Source organism: Leptopilina boulardi, unplaced genomic scaffold (genome assembly GCF_019393585.1).
Source record: "Leptopilina boulardi isolate dan_hultmark-lab unplaced genomic scaffold, ZJU_Lbou_2.1 LbouV2_303, whole genome shotgun sequence".
Lineage (NCBI taxonomy): Eukaryota > Metazoa > Arthropoda > Insecta > Hymenoptera > Figitidae > Leptopilina > Leptopilina boulardi.
In genome coordinates this window covers 473,849-487,484 of record NW_026137867.1, presented here as the reverse complement: position 1 = coordinate 487,484, position 13,636 = coordinate 473,849, and the positions used below count along the sequence as shown (strand labels likewise).

Below are 13,636 nucleotides of genomic sequence, written 5' to 3'. Positions count from 1 at the left end.
AATGTAGTGACATAAAAGTTTTTAATGTTAATGGGAACGCGAGTTTAAAATTTCGATACGTGCCGAAGGCTCATAGTTTTAAAGTATGATTCATAAAGGGAATTCTAATCTCGGTCGTGCATTGCGTTTAATGCCTCATGAAGTATATATAAAATACAAGTTCTATAGTCAGTATTATTTCTTTGTAAAGAGAGAGCGAGAGAGAGAGAGAGAGATAAAGCTGCCGTTATTGAATGAACGTGGCCCACCAACGTCGCGCAAAGAATCGACAAAAAGAGCAAATAATACTGCCGGAAAAAAATATAAAGATATAAAAACGAAGGTATCAAAGAAGCGACAAAAGAAGCGCATTGCGAAAAATTATAACACTCTCTCTCTCTCTTTTCTCATTTAAATTCAATTAGAAAATTACAATATCAAGAACAGTCCCTTTTGTTTTGATTAAATTCAATCCAGCAGAAAATTTACCTCTTGGGGTATAAAGGAAAAAAATTCATAAGAAAATTAAATTTGCCTACTACTATGGGAAAGAAAGAGAATTAAAATTAAAACTAAATTTTAATTACAAAAAAAAAAAATAGAAAAAAAATTCTATTTCGTTCGAAAATAAATTTTTTAATCAATATTCCTTTCAAAAGTTTGATTTTAACACATTTGAGAAGTAATTTGCCTATACCCCTAGTCAAACCTATATCTCTCTGCAGATTACCACGAATATTTATACAACGACCAAGGAAGATATACACAGCCATCTAACTTTAAGTCTTTGACAAATATAGCAAAGATAAAATGCAGTTACTCAAAACGATATATTTGCACTTAAAAAACACTCAAGGAACATTTTAAACTGTAAATAACCGCGCGGGGATTTAATTGATGGGAACAAACTTTACAGACTCATATATACCGCAATAATAAATAATTTTCCAATTTGTACTCCTCTTCTAATTTTTAATATTTTTCTACTAAAAAAACAAAAAAATCTTTAAAATAATTTTTAAATTAAAATTTAGGATTTTTAAATTTAAATTAAATTTTTAATTTATATGTATTTAAAATATTCAACAAAAAAAGTAGATAAAAATTCAAACTGGGGTTTGATAAAAAAAAATAACCTAAGCATTTGAAAGAACTCTTTTTATTTATCCGTCTAGACGTGACGATAAACTATTTGCGCATTTTTCCCAATCTCCACACTACAAAAAAAATTTTATGAACTCCGTAAAATAAAAAAATGATTTTCTTTTACCAGGGAATCATATACGATATGTGCGAAGAGAAACTTTACTATTTTTTCACCAAGAATTTTATGATTGCAAATTTCAAATCTAACATTTTGATCAGTAATAAAAGAAAGAAATCTCAATTAAATAGTAAAATAAAAAATATTTCCCCATGGGAATTAATATTTTTTAAATTAAAATTAAAATTTTCTTCTAAAAATATCTCATTCTACCACAGAGTATACTATATTTATATAATATGCAAGTTCAGTGCAAATATTTTCACTGCAGTGGATTAATTTTATTTTGACGGTTAATCGCCTTTATGACCTCCGAAAATATCAAGACGGGTTTTGCTATTTCGGTGGAATGGTTAGTGGGTGCAGCTGACAGCAGCATCCCTTTTGGGATATATTTAAAACTTGAGACCCTGACACTCAAGCCAAAACGTAAGATTAAACAGCACCTTCTAGCGAGTGTCCTGCCCTTTGTCTTTGACTTCCAAGTTCTAAAAGTGTAGTGCATTTTTTTTTCAAACATTACTGCACAAATGTCTGCGGTGTGACTTTTTAATTTCCATTTTGAAAAAAAAACAGACATTTTTACCGCAGGGAGAATTTTAAGAATTTTGACACTAATGTCTTTAGTAATTACGCCACACAGATAAAAAAAAAAAAAAAAAAAAAAACCCCGAGACATTTTAAAACTAAACCAATGAACTTTACCTCAAAAAAATCTTATTCAGACTTATTTTAATTTACAAACATTTTATTTTTGATTGTCTTTGATTTTTTAAAAATAAAATTTCAAAAACTTGTTAAAATGCAATGTTAATATTGAGATTTTTAAATTCATTTTAATATTAAACTGAAAATATATACTTTAAGTAATTAAATAAATTCTTTTTTACTGACAAGATTAATAAATGCAGCCTCTATAAATGTCGATTGTTTAGGTTGAATCATCACTTTCGTTGCGTTTATTGACAGTTTTAAATTGACATCGGGTTAAATGGAACTCGTATTATTAACCCTACAGATTAACAACTCAAACATTTGCTCTCCATTTATATCAATCTTCCAAGAAAAAGTTATTTAACAAAAACTATTTCTCTCTACTGACATTAAGTTATGAAATCAAAATCACCAATAAATTAAACGAAAATTTGAATTTTTAGAAAACCTAATTTCTAATAAATAATTAATATAACCACATAAAATTTTTATTTCCAAATAACTTCAAAATCCAAAAACTGTTTTAAAATTATATAGAAAATTAATATTAAATATTTCAAGTATAAAGAATAAAGAAAAAGTTAGGAATCAAGCGTCTATTTCTTGACGTAGTAAATGATCCGAAACAAAGGGATATTTAATCCAGGTGGAAATATTGATTCTCGCACCCCTCTGGTCCCTTTTCGGTGAATTTACTACACATATACTAAACAAACAGTAAATATACATGTGGGTAGAATACCTAAAGATAAAATATTTATAAACTCTGGGGAGTTTAATCAAATTATTGAAAATTTGATAAGGGTTGTTGATCCAAAGACTCGTAAAACTAAATGAGAATATATAAAAGTTTCTCAACTATTTCATCTATAAAAAATTTACACTTGCATTAAAACTAAAGAGATATAAGAAAAAAAGCGAATAAATTTCCACTAAAGAAAAGTAGACTCATTTTTATTATGAATAATCCGATTAGCACGAGCATGGATTTATACCTGCTGGAACAGGAAACTCTTCTTTTTTCGCATGAAAAAAAAAGAAAAGAATGAAGATGAAAGCTATATACAGGAAGAAAAACGGAGAATTTCGTTATTTGTAAGAATCGTCGACGAAGAAAATTCGAATAGACTTTTATCGATATGAAATTCGGTCCATTGGAAAATAAGGTTTTTTTTCCCCTCCCGACTAAAGAGAATTAGTTCACACATTCAATTTCATTTTTTTTAATAAAATTTCATAACAAACTTATTCACTACTTTTGTTTAAATAATCAATTTTTTTTAAATATTAATTTCAATAAAAATAAATTTCTCAATTCACCAAATTTTTCAAAATAATAAACGTCTGAAAAAACTGATCAGTATTCGAAAAAAAAACACAATTTTATTAACATAAAAAAAAGAAGAATGTTGCGACAATGCAAATGAGACTGAACTTGAAATGCAAATTACTCACGGAAAGAAAAGATTGAAACAATGATATAAAAAAAGTTTCCCGCCTTTGAAAATTGACAGGAAACTTAGCTTAGCACTTTCTTTTTATTATAAAAGATTTTTGCTCGCTTTTCTTCATTTATATAAAATCGATGTATTGGAAAATAAGTTCTTTTTTTCGACTATTGGAAATAAAAAAAAAATAAATTTCTTTCAACTTAGTTTTTTTTTTTTTAGTGAATTTGTTATAAACTTTCCTATCGATTTTTTGCTACAGACTTTTTAAGCTTTTGATTATCTCGATGGAAAATACAAGCAGTCGAAATTCTTGATCTTTATCAGTCTTTTATTCACGACTGTCGAGACTCACGAGAGAATTTAACATTTTCAGAGAATATATATATATATAACTTTGAGGGGTGAAGCATAAGACTTTTGGTTAGAACTACAACTCTTCTGCTTGAAATTCAACGAAATTACCTTAATCGAGCAATTAGGTTTCCTTGGGAGGGGGTGGTTCAAGTTTCAAACGAGTTCCAAGTGAAAATAGTCTTCTACCCTTAATTAAATTTCAAAATTAAACTAAGAATTAAAAGTATACATATTCCAAAAACATAAATTATCAAAATTAATTTTTTTTTTCGATATTTTTTTATTTTCTATATATATAGAATTTTTCTAATTTAATTAAATAAAAAAAAAATATATTAATTTTTTTATCTCATATAGAACATTGAGTAGAATTATTCTCCATAAAATTTGAATAAATTAATTTTTATATTAGTTTCGAATATTTAAAAAAAAGGAGTTCTATTAAATAAATTATTTAAATCAAAGAATATTTAGGAAAATAAAATTGACTAAAATAGAAGGACACGATAAGTAAATGTAAACATATAGCTATAAATATAAAATGAGATCGCAGAGAAGCATTAACCACATTTCCCAAATCTCTATAGCACTTGACATAATCTTCAACTCGCGAGAGAATTCTTTTCCGCAGATAAAATTGGGTGTTCTGGATTTCGTTATATTATGATAAATCCAATTAGATTAAAAAAAACAACATTGAAAAAAAAAAAAATAAAAACGAGAGACAGAAAACTAAAGGGTCGTAATTAAAATTGTAATTTAAATTTTAATGAAAAAATTGTGCAAATAAAACGCGTTGACAGGTGAATGTTCACGTATAAAAATGGGAATTACTATTCCGTCCTTCATCCATGTTTCTTTAGAGAGGTCGCGTTATAAACTGAGGTCAGTGAAACAAGAACAGATGGGTAGCAATTTTTATATTTACTTTTTTATCTTCTTTTTTTTTTTAATTCTAGAGTCTGTTACTCACAGCAAAAGGGCTAATTTTCCTGGCCGTTTTATCTTTCACTCGAATAAGCACCGAGTGGTGTGTCTCTTTTAATTGGACGAAAGCGATACCAACGCACGGTCGACGGAATTAATGAAACCATTAGTTTTAGTACAATATAGCTTGTAAGAATTCGTTGTGGGGTCAAGTCTCAAAATTGAGGACAAGCATAGGGGTCACAAGTTCATACTTTAATGTGTTAGACGATTATACGCACGTATACGCTTTGAATTCAATGACGTGCATGTGCAGTGACAAAATTTAATTAGCTTTAATTAAAAAATATTTAAATTTTATTGTCACCGCGAATTGTCAACAAAGTGCACTCCTATTTGGATGTTTTTTTTTTCATTTCTTTAATTATTTCAACTATTGAAATTTTTTAATTAATTGCAGGAATAAAAATTTTGATATACGATTTTCTTATATATTTTATTTAATAAATTTATATTTCTTACCTTGTAAGAGTCTGCGGCATCGTGTGTACTCGATCTCCATATCGGCGAAGCTTCTACTTTCCATTTGATTGTATCTAAAAACACTCGCGATTTAAAAAAAAAAATACGAACACTCCCGAAACTGAAATTTGAACTGATAAAAAATACTAAAATTACTAAAAACGATTGCAGTTTCAAAAAATACGAACACTCCCGAAATTAGGGTTTTGGGACAAAAATACTTTTTTAACGATCGCGATTTTAAAAAGAACGAACACTCCCGAAAATAGGGTTTCAGGTGGGCAAAAAATACTTTGTATAAACGTTCGCGATTTTAAAAAATAAAAAACTCCCGGAACTAAGGATTTAGTGGGGGGGGAACAAAATAATACTTTTTTACTATAAACGAACGCGATTTTAAAAAGAACGAACACTCCCGAAAATAAAGGGTTCTAGGTGGGCAAAAAAATACTTTTATTAGTACAAATAATTTTAGAAAATACGAACACTCCCGAAATACGTGTTGCGACAGTTTCATTTTTAAATAGTACAATTTCCTATTGCGATCTTACATCTCTCACGGTTAATAAAATTTGCCCCTCGTATATACCTGAAAGTAAACAAACAATCCTTTTATTATTTTCCAAATTTTGCATATTTAATTATTTATATTATAATAAATTATTTATGAAAATTTTCCCAATATAGAAAAATAAAATTTTATTATGCCTTTGAGGTCATTCGCAATTACATCACTTTATTTTGAAAGCATCTCTTTCTCTCTCACTCTTCAATATCAAAGAGAACATCAGCCACATCAGAAACGCCTACCTTTCTATATAATAGCAAAGAAGCAACACTAAACTATGCGCGTTAAATATTATTTTTAATTTATCAAATGTATTCAAAAAATTAAAATTATCTTTATAATTTAATTTAATATCTCGATATTTATAGAAAACAATTTTTTAAAATAAATTTTTTATATAAAAGAAAACATTTGTTTTTTTGATTGGGGTACAAAAATTAAAAAATTTCTTTTTCCAAAGTTTTCAAAACTTTTGTCTCCATACCGTTTTTTTTCCAAACATCACAAATTGTAAAATTAATAATATTTATAACGGAAATGAAAAAAAAAAATCATAAATCCAAACAAATAGAATATATCCAATAAGCAGTTGCAATTTATTCTAAATAACACTTTTCAAAGTTTTGCGAAAAGCAATATAGACAATTTCCATGTAAACTATGCTGAAGACATAATAAAAACACAAAGGTTTATTCTCACTTTGCTTTTACGAATCGATAAATTGCTCTAAATAACATATTATTTAGTGCAACCTGCACTAGAGTTTACACCATAAACGCAGTTATTAATCATTTGCTACTTCAATGGAGCCGACATTTCCCATTCAAGGCAATGAGAACTTATACTACTGGGCATATTATACATATTTTGAAGGAGGAAGAGGGGACGGAAATAGAAAATTATCATACGTGGGTAGGAGAGAAAGAGAGAATTTTTTTTTATTATGATTGACTTTTATGGCGCAGCTATCATTCAGTCTTTGAATAGAAGCTTTTTTTTCTCTTCAGACGAAACAAGTCAAAGCAGAACAAGGTGAACAATAATCAAAGGTCAATTTTTTTCTCAACAACAGTTTTCATTTGTCATCATTTCATTAATTTATAAACAGAATAGAATTATTCATGGTTGTCATATTAGGTATCATTAACTATTAATTCTTTTAAAAAATTTGTTCTAAACTATATATTTCATTTTTATTCATTGCTCTTAAGATTATGTAATTTTGATTTCACGTGTAAATGTTCTCCTTATGTTTTCTCGGAAAATACTTGATTGAGCTAAAATTTTGTTGAACTCAAAAATAGTCGGTATTATGAATTGCTGTTATGTGCCAGAATATATTATAATATTGTGTGAAAACAATGTAGGAAAAAAAAATTAATGAGATTTAACAATAGATTTTCTATAGAATTTCATATTAGATTTTTTTGTAACTTTTATCAAAGAGTAGAAAAAAGATTTTACATCAGATTTTATATAGGTAATGAAATAGGTAGTATATAGAAAAATTACACATTCGAGATCAAAAATCTAATAAATTTTTGAAAAAATTTTTTATGTACACAGAAAATTAAAGGGCATTAAAATAAGCTGCAACGCTTCTTATTTTAATCCAATTTTGCTTATTTTAATACCAAAATGGATTAAAATAAGCAAAATTGGATTAAAATAAGAAGCGTTGCAGCTTATTTTAATACCTTTTAATTTTCTGTGTACTCTACAGCACATAACAATGGTTCCGTATACTATTTTTGAACCCTCCACAAAATTTTAACCTAAGTAATTTGCTCTCTAAATCTAAATCAGTAAAAATTTTAACTAATATGATAGTACAAATTTTTTTTTCTATTAGTTAAATTTTACTAATTCAGAAGCAAAAAATAAGTCAAAAATTTTTACTAATTAAAATTTAGTGTGCGAGAAAACCTGCGGAGAATATTTACAAGTAAAATCACAAGTCACATGACCTTACTATATATTATCGAATTAAAAAATATATTATACAATCAATAAAAAACAGAAATAGCAATAAAATATGTAAAAAAAAGAAATGCAAATTTGTTATAAATCGATTAAAATATTTTAAGCTCGTTACACTATATTCAAAAGACTCTTGAATAGGGGAAGAATAACATGAACGAATCCGTACAAGGGAAGAGAAGAAAATATCTGGTGTCGTGGGGTAACTGTTCTTTGGGAAAGAAAGGGCTTCCTTATAGGATAAGCTGAGGAATTCTCACCCAATGAATAAAGAAGGGTGTGAAGAGCGCGTACATATAAACGCAAGTGAATTATTTCACTCGAAAGACCGTTTTCCAATTTCCTCTTTTCATTATTAAAAATGATTTTCAATAAAAGTATTTCACTTCGCCCGACATATATCGTTTCTGGAAACATATTTTTCTTAAAAAAAAATATGCTATCAAAATAAGGAAAGAAGAAATATGTTTAAAATTTTATAATTCGAGAATATTAATTTAACAATTAAAAATAGAAGATTAAATATATAATATGTGTTAAGAATTACACAGAGCTAAACGAATATTTATGAGACTTAGCGGAATCTGACTTCCGGCAAGTTATTGCGTGTTACGAGTTTTTTTTTTTCGTGAATCGTTATTTCCTTCTTTCTCTCTCACCTTCCATCTATCAAGTCCACACGTATGGAAAGATATATTACACATTTGTACAAGAATGAAAGGCCAATGCTCATTGTATGCACATATACGTTATTTTGAATTGGATCGTAAATGTGCGATCTCTAGTGTGTCACCCACACCCCTGAAAATACCGGATGTGAGAAGAAACGAAATAGTTAATAGTAACAACGGCTGTTGCTTCCGGCTGCGCGCGGACACGCTCTCAACTTTTATTGTGTCCGGGATTTCATTTTGTTTAGTCTCTCACTGGAAATGTAACTACGTGCCAACTTCCTTCCTATTTGACATTCGATTAGAGATCAATCTATCCTTCAAGGAGATAAAAAAAAAAAAAACAAATTATAGTGTAAACTATTTTCTATAAACTACAAAAAAAAAAATATAAAAACCTACTTTGATTTTATTACATTTTATTCAGAACAGAGTTGGACCGTTATGATACGCAGTTATGTATATAGAAATAAATGCAAAAACATTAAAGATATAGAGTTATAAGAGAGAGAAAGTGCGCAATTTCAGAATTTATAAAACATGGAAATAGAAGATGAGGATCCTTGAGGCATATTCACAATCCCCTATAAATTGGATTTATAGATCAAATCCGCAAATGGGAATCAAATATAATAATAATAATCGAAATTTAAAAGAAATTATCACTAGTTAAAATTATTAAAGCTAATTACCAATGAAATTATTAAGGAAGTGCTTTCAATACATCCATGAAAGCAAAATCGATTCCTGTCTAGTTATATATATGTTTACTCTTTAGAGAAGGGAAGACACGTTATGAGCCATAGTAGAATCAAGTGAGAAGAAGCAAACGAGAAGGCAAGGAGGAAATGCAAATAGCACGTGCTTAGGCTGTTGTTATGCAAATTATCAATTCAAACGCATTCACCAAAATAATAGCAGATTTACTGTTAAACGACTAAATAACAGCTTCTAACGTTAACTTCTTTACAAATAATAATTATTCATATCGCCAAGTATTATTTTCTTATAAACCTATTATTATACGCCACAGTAAACTTGAAATTATTTTTAAATTCTCGAAAATATATGAAAATAATTTAAAAATTAATACCTGTGAATGTAAAAATAATATAAGTCGCCCTTTTTGTCACTGAATGAACAGATCTTGGTCAAGTTAATCTGTGGATACATGAAGTGAATAGCGTGTGGGCAAACAGGCCCGGGGCTTCAGCAGCCCACGTACCTTCAACCGCTTATGTGGGGCCCTTACACAAATACAAAGACAGAAGAATGCTACTCTACATGAAACACGAACTGAACTAGATTTTACTCCCGTGTTAAATGACAGGGAGTTGATCTATAAATGATATTATACCCTCGAGTTATTTAACACCTCCCTCCACCCCCTACAGTAAATCATATTATATTACTACAACCACTTTCTAAAATTGAACATCAATAATTTCGATCAAAATATTTAGATAATAAATATTTAGATAAGAAGCTAATACCTGAAATATTAAACTTGTAATACTTCCTATTTTTGTTTCATATATATAGTTGCAAAACCTATATGACTGGGAATTAAGATAAAAAATGTATTACAATATCGTTTGTCCATTCTTGGAAATGACAATAAATATATACTTAACTTCTTTAAGAGATATAACGTCTTATTGGAAATAAAATAAAAATGAGAACCACATGACATACACAGGAAGAGACAAATCATACAGGATATCATTATGATTGTAAATAACAAAGTGGATTCTCCCTCACAAAACTCAATTTTAGAGACAGATAAATATAAACCACCTCTTTATTCTCATACCTGTCTATCAAACTGTCAACAAAATTATTTTACAAAAATGTATTAATTGACTCTCTATATATAATTAAACATCTGAAACACTGACAGTTGATATATAAACGGCTATCAAAAAAAAAGCTATATGATATGTTATCAAAGTACAAATAAAAGAATCAAACAAAACGTGAAAACTGAAATTTTTCGGCAATTCATCATTTTTACCGATTAAATTTCAATTTCACAACAGCTATCAGTACAATATTTTTTTGGAAACATTTTCTCCAAGTGTTTCTGAACAGAGAAAATAAAAAATTTATCTGCTTCAAATAATTGGTTACTTGACTATATAGGTATAATCAAATAAATATACGGAAAAAAATTTATTGTATCAACCACAATTTCAATTTTAAAATAGTCTGGAACTTTTACGGCAACTTTTGCTTTGTGAAATAGAAAAAATTACTCCGGAAATAGTAGTTTTTACTATTTACGGATCAAAATTTTCAAAACAAAAATCCACAGTTCTCCTTTATATATATACTTTATAAATGTCAAAATAAAATCTGATTTGGTAGGAAATGAAGTCATAAAAATCTTTATGTATGCGGATGGCCAGCATTCCGCATACAATACAAGTATATAATTCGAATAAAGAAAATGTACGCGAATCGTTGAAAGAACGTTCTTTTTGCGAGGAAAAGACTAAGAGAGAGAGAGAGAGAGAGAGAGCGTCATCAGGAGACGTGACTGGTTTATGTAAAATAGGTGGAATCGCGAACCTTAAATTTATTCGCGATGCCTCATGGTGTACACGAGATTTTGCAGAGGCACATAACCTTGTATCCCAAAGTCTATCATTTATTCACGGCTCAGCATCCGCGTGAGGGGATGATTTACCGATGAGATACGAGAGACATCCACAGGGTTGATGCGCTTTGCCCTGTTGGATGCTGTGCGTGTTTTGCACTCCATCTCTGTACATATATATGTATATATATATATATATATATATATATATATATATGATTCATTGTAATTGTCAGCGGGCCGCATTCGTCTGTCCATCCGTTCGTTTGTACGTCTGCCAGTCCATTCGCGAAGATTACAAAGCGCAGCCAACCGTCCTTATATGCCACGATAATGAGAATTGCACTCCAGGCAAAAAATAAAAATCTCTAATTGCCTCTATTTGGAAATTCCTCAATTTTTTTCCCCACCGGATATCTCGTCACCAGTAAAATCAAAAATAACAAAGGTAATTAAATATAGAATTTGAAAAGGTAATTCCTTTAGGAATCAATTTTCTTGTAAGATTATAATCGGTAATTAATATTCAAGCTGATCATTTTGATGTAATGGAATATGAGCTTCTTATAAAAAACAAATTTCCCTCTTTCTCTCTTGTGTTTTGGTTATGGTTACATGAAGTCTCTCCCGCTTGAGATGTTATCTGTCTATATCGTGGATAAACAAGCAAAGATAATAACCTCCTGTGGCGTGGGAGGGTCCTCACACCTTTCCCTCCATTGTTGACACACTTTAGAACACGTGCTATACGTGAAAAACAGTACAAATATCACAACTCTCTTTTGTATCAAATTCCTTCTAATGTATATTACATTTTATGTCATATCCCACGGGGGTTATTACATTCTCTCATATATTCGTATATTCCACATTATGTTTTCTTATATTCTATACATATACTTTATATTTCACTATTTCTTCTTCCTCATTGAAAATATAACTTGAAAATTTTAAATCTTCCAAAATTTAAATCATAAATTGTGTGAACTTTGAATGGAAAGTCCGGAAGTGATTATCGGCTCCTTAAAGTATCTTGTGATGGTAATTGATTCAGATAGTCTAATCTCGTTTGAGAAGTAAAAAGCGCCAAGTGTCCTTGGTTGTTATCCGTTTGTCTATATAGCAATCCAGACGGGAACTCTATTCAGAGTTTTATAACTTTTTGATCAGACAACTCGGATATAGATATATATCCTCAAAAAGGCTTTTAAGTCTTCATTACTAAACCACTCATCTGGAATCTTCTTTAACAAAATTGATCTTTCACATCTTTCTCGCAAATTCTCCTTTTAAAATCCTCTCTCTCTATATAATATTAGTCATCGGCTTTATGTCTCACACATGACATAAGTCGCACAATTTCTGCCGAGAAAAAGTAATATATATTGTCTAAAGTTATTTCCTTGGCTCCATACATCCGAGGAGAGACAAAGAACAAAAAAGAATTCTTGTGATTTCTTTCAAAAAATTGAATATTTCTTTTTGGTTATATAATTGTTTATTTTCGTTGATATTTTTTTTTATACAAAAATATATCTGTTTTCATTTTCCATATTTGGTTTTGCGAAAAAATATACATTTTTTTCTTAAAAAGACATATATGTATGTATACGCAAAGCAAGTTTCATTATATGCGGGTTGGTCGAGTTCCTTTAGATTTTGTGTCCCTCCATAAATTCCTGCTTTTAATTGGCCATGACTCAGACTATAGTAACGAGGAGCGGTTCAATTGTTCTCCATTGAGTTCAATTTAATGTTACACATAACGAAAGAGAAATAAAGAAAAAAAAGGGATATGCTGAACAGTCAAGGGAGTTTCACGTGTCCTAGCGTATTTTTACTATATAAACTGATGTCGAAGGACACACATTTATCTGCGGGTCGCGGTGTGATAAAACATACCGCGGTGATAATTTATCGTTGGTACAGGTTCTATTATAGATAAAGCCATAAGATATATATTTTCAGTTAAATCGTTTACTCTCTTTTCACCCTTCCTATACAAATTAGCCGACTGGGATTATTAAAAAATTACATAAATAATTTTCTTCATAGAGAAAAAAACTTAGCTACCTTAGCTATAATATTTAGCTACTCTGAAAAAAATTGAGTTTTCTCAAAAGAATACTTATTCCCCATTTAAAAAAAAGTAATCAAACAATTAAAATGATAATTCTATCAATTAGAGAAATTTTCTAGATTCCAAGGGTAAAACTCACGTGTGACAAAATCAGTGACATCTCTTTGGGAGGGACAATGCAATAAAACAGTCCGTTAGGAAACCAGTTTTGTGTATAACTTGAAAACATTCACTTCAGACACAAAATGCCGAATGTGTCGGGAAGAACGGAAATATTCTACTTTTTGTACATAAAGAAAGTTTAAGGGTCTTGAAAAAAATTTAAATGCGTGGGTTATTTTGAATTACAAAAAAAATAGTAAAAGTGTATAAAAGAAAATAATATTGTGACACAAGATGATAAACTTGATTAACATTGGTGTCATCATCATCATCATGATCATGAAAAAGTACATGTAATATGACCAGATAAGTGTAGTTGAAAATTATTATATTCATATATTACAACATATATATCGACGATAAAA

The 13,636-nt window shown here is 29.1% G+C and overlaps 2 protein-coding genes across 4 annotated transcripts in view; one reads left to right on the top strand and one right to left on the bottom strand.

Moving 5' to 3' along the window:
- LOC127282957 (uncharacterized) overlaps nt 1–13,636 on the top strand; it is an 87,142-nt gene that overhangs the window by 40,468 nt on the left and 33,038 nt on the right. The gene's annotated exons all lie outside the window — the stretch shown is intronic.
- Nucleotides 1–13,636, bottom strand: part of LOC127282983 (metabotropic glutamate receptor 7-like) — a 248,951-nt gene that overhangs the window by 210,107 nt on the left and 25,208 nt on the right. For all 3 annotated transcript variants that reach the window (XM_051307602.1, XM_051307605.1, XM_051307604.1), the window contains one exon: nt 5,212–5,800. The gene's annotated coding sequence lies outside the window, so the exon portion shown is untranslated. The remainder of the gene's footprint in view (nt 1–5,211; nt 5,801–13,636) is intronic.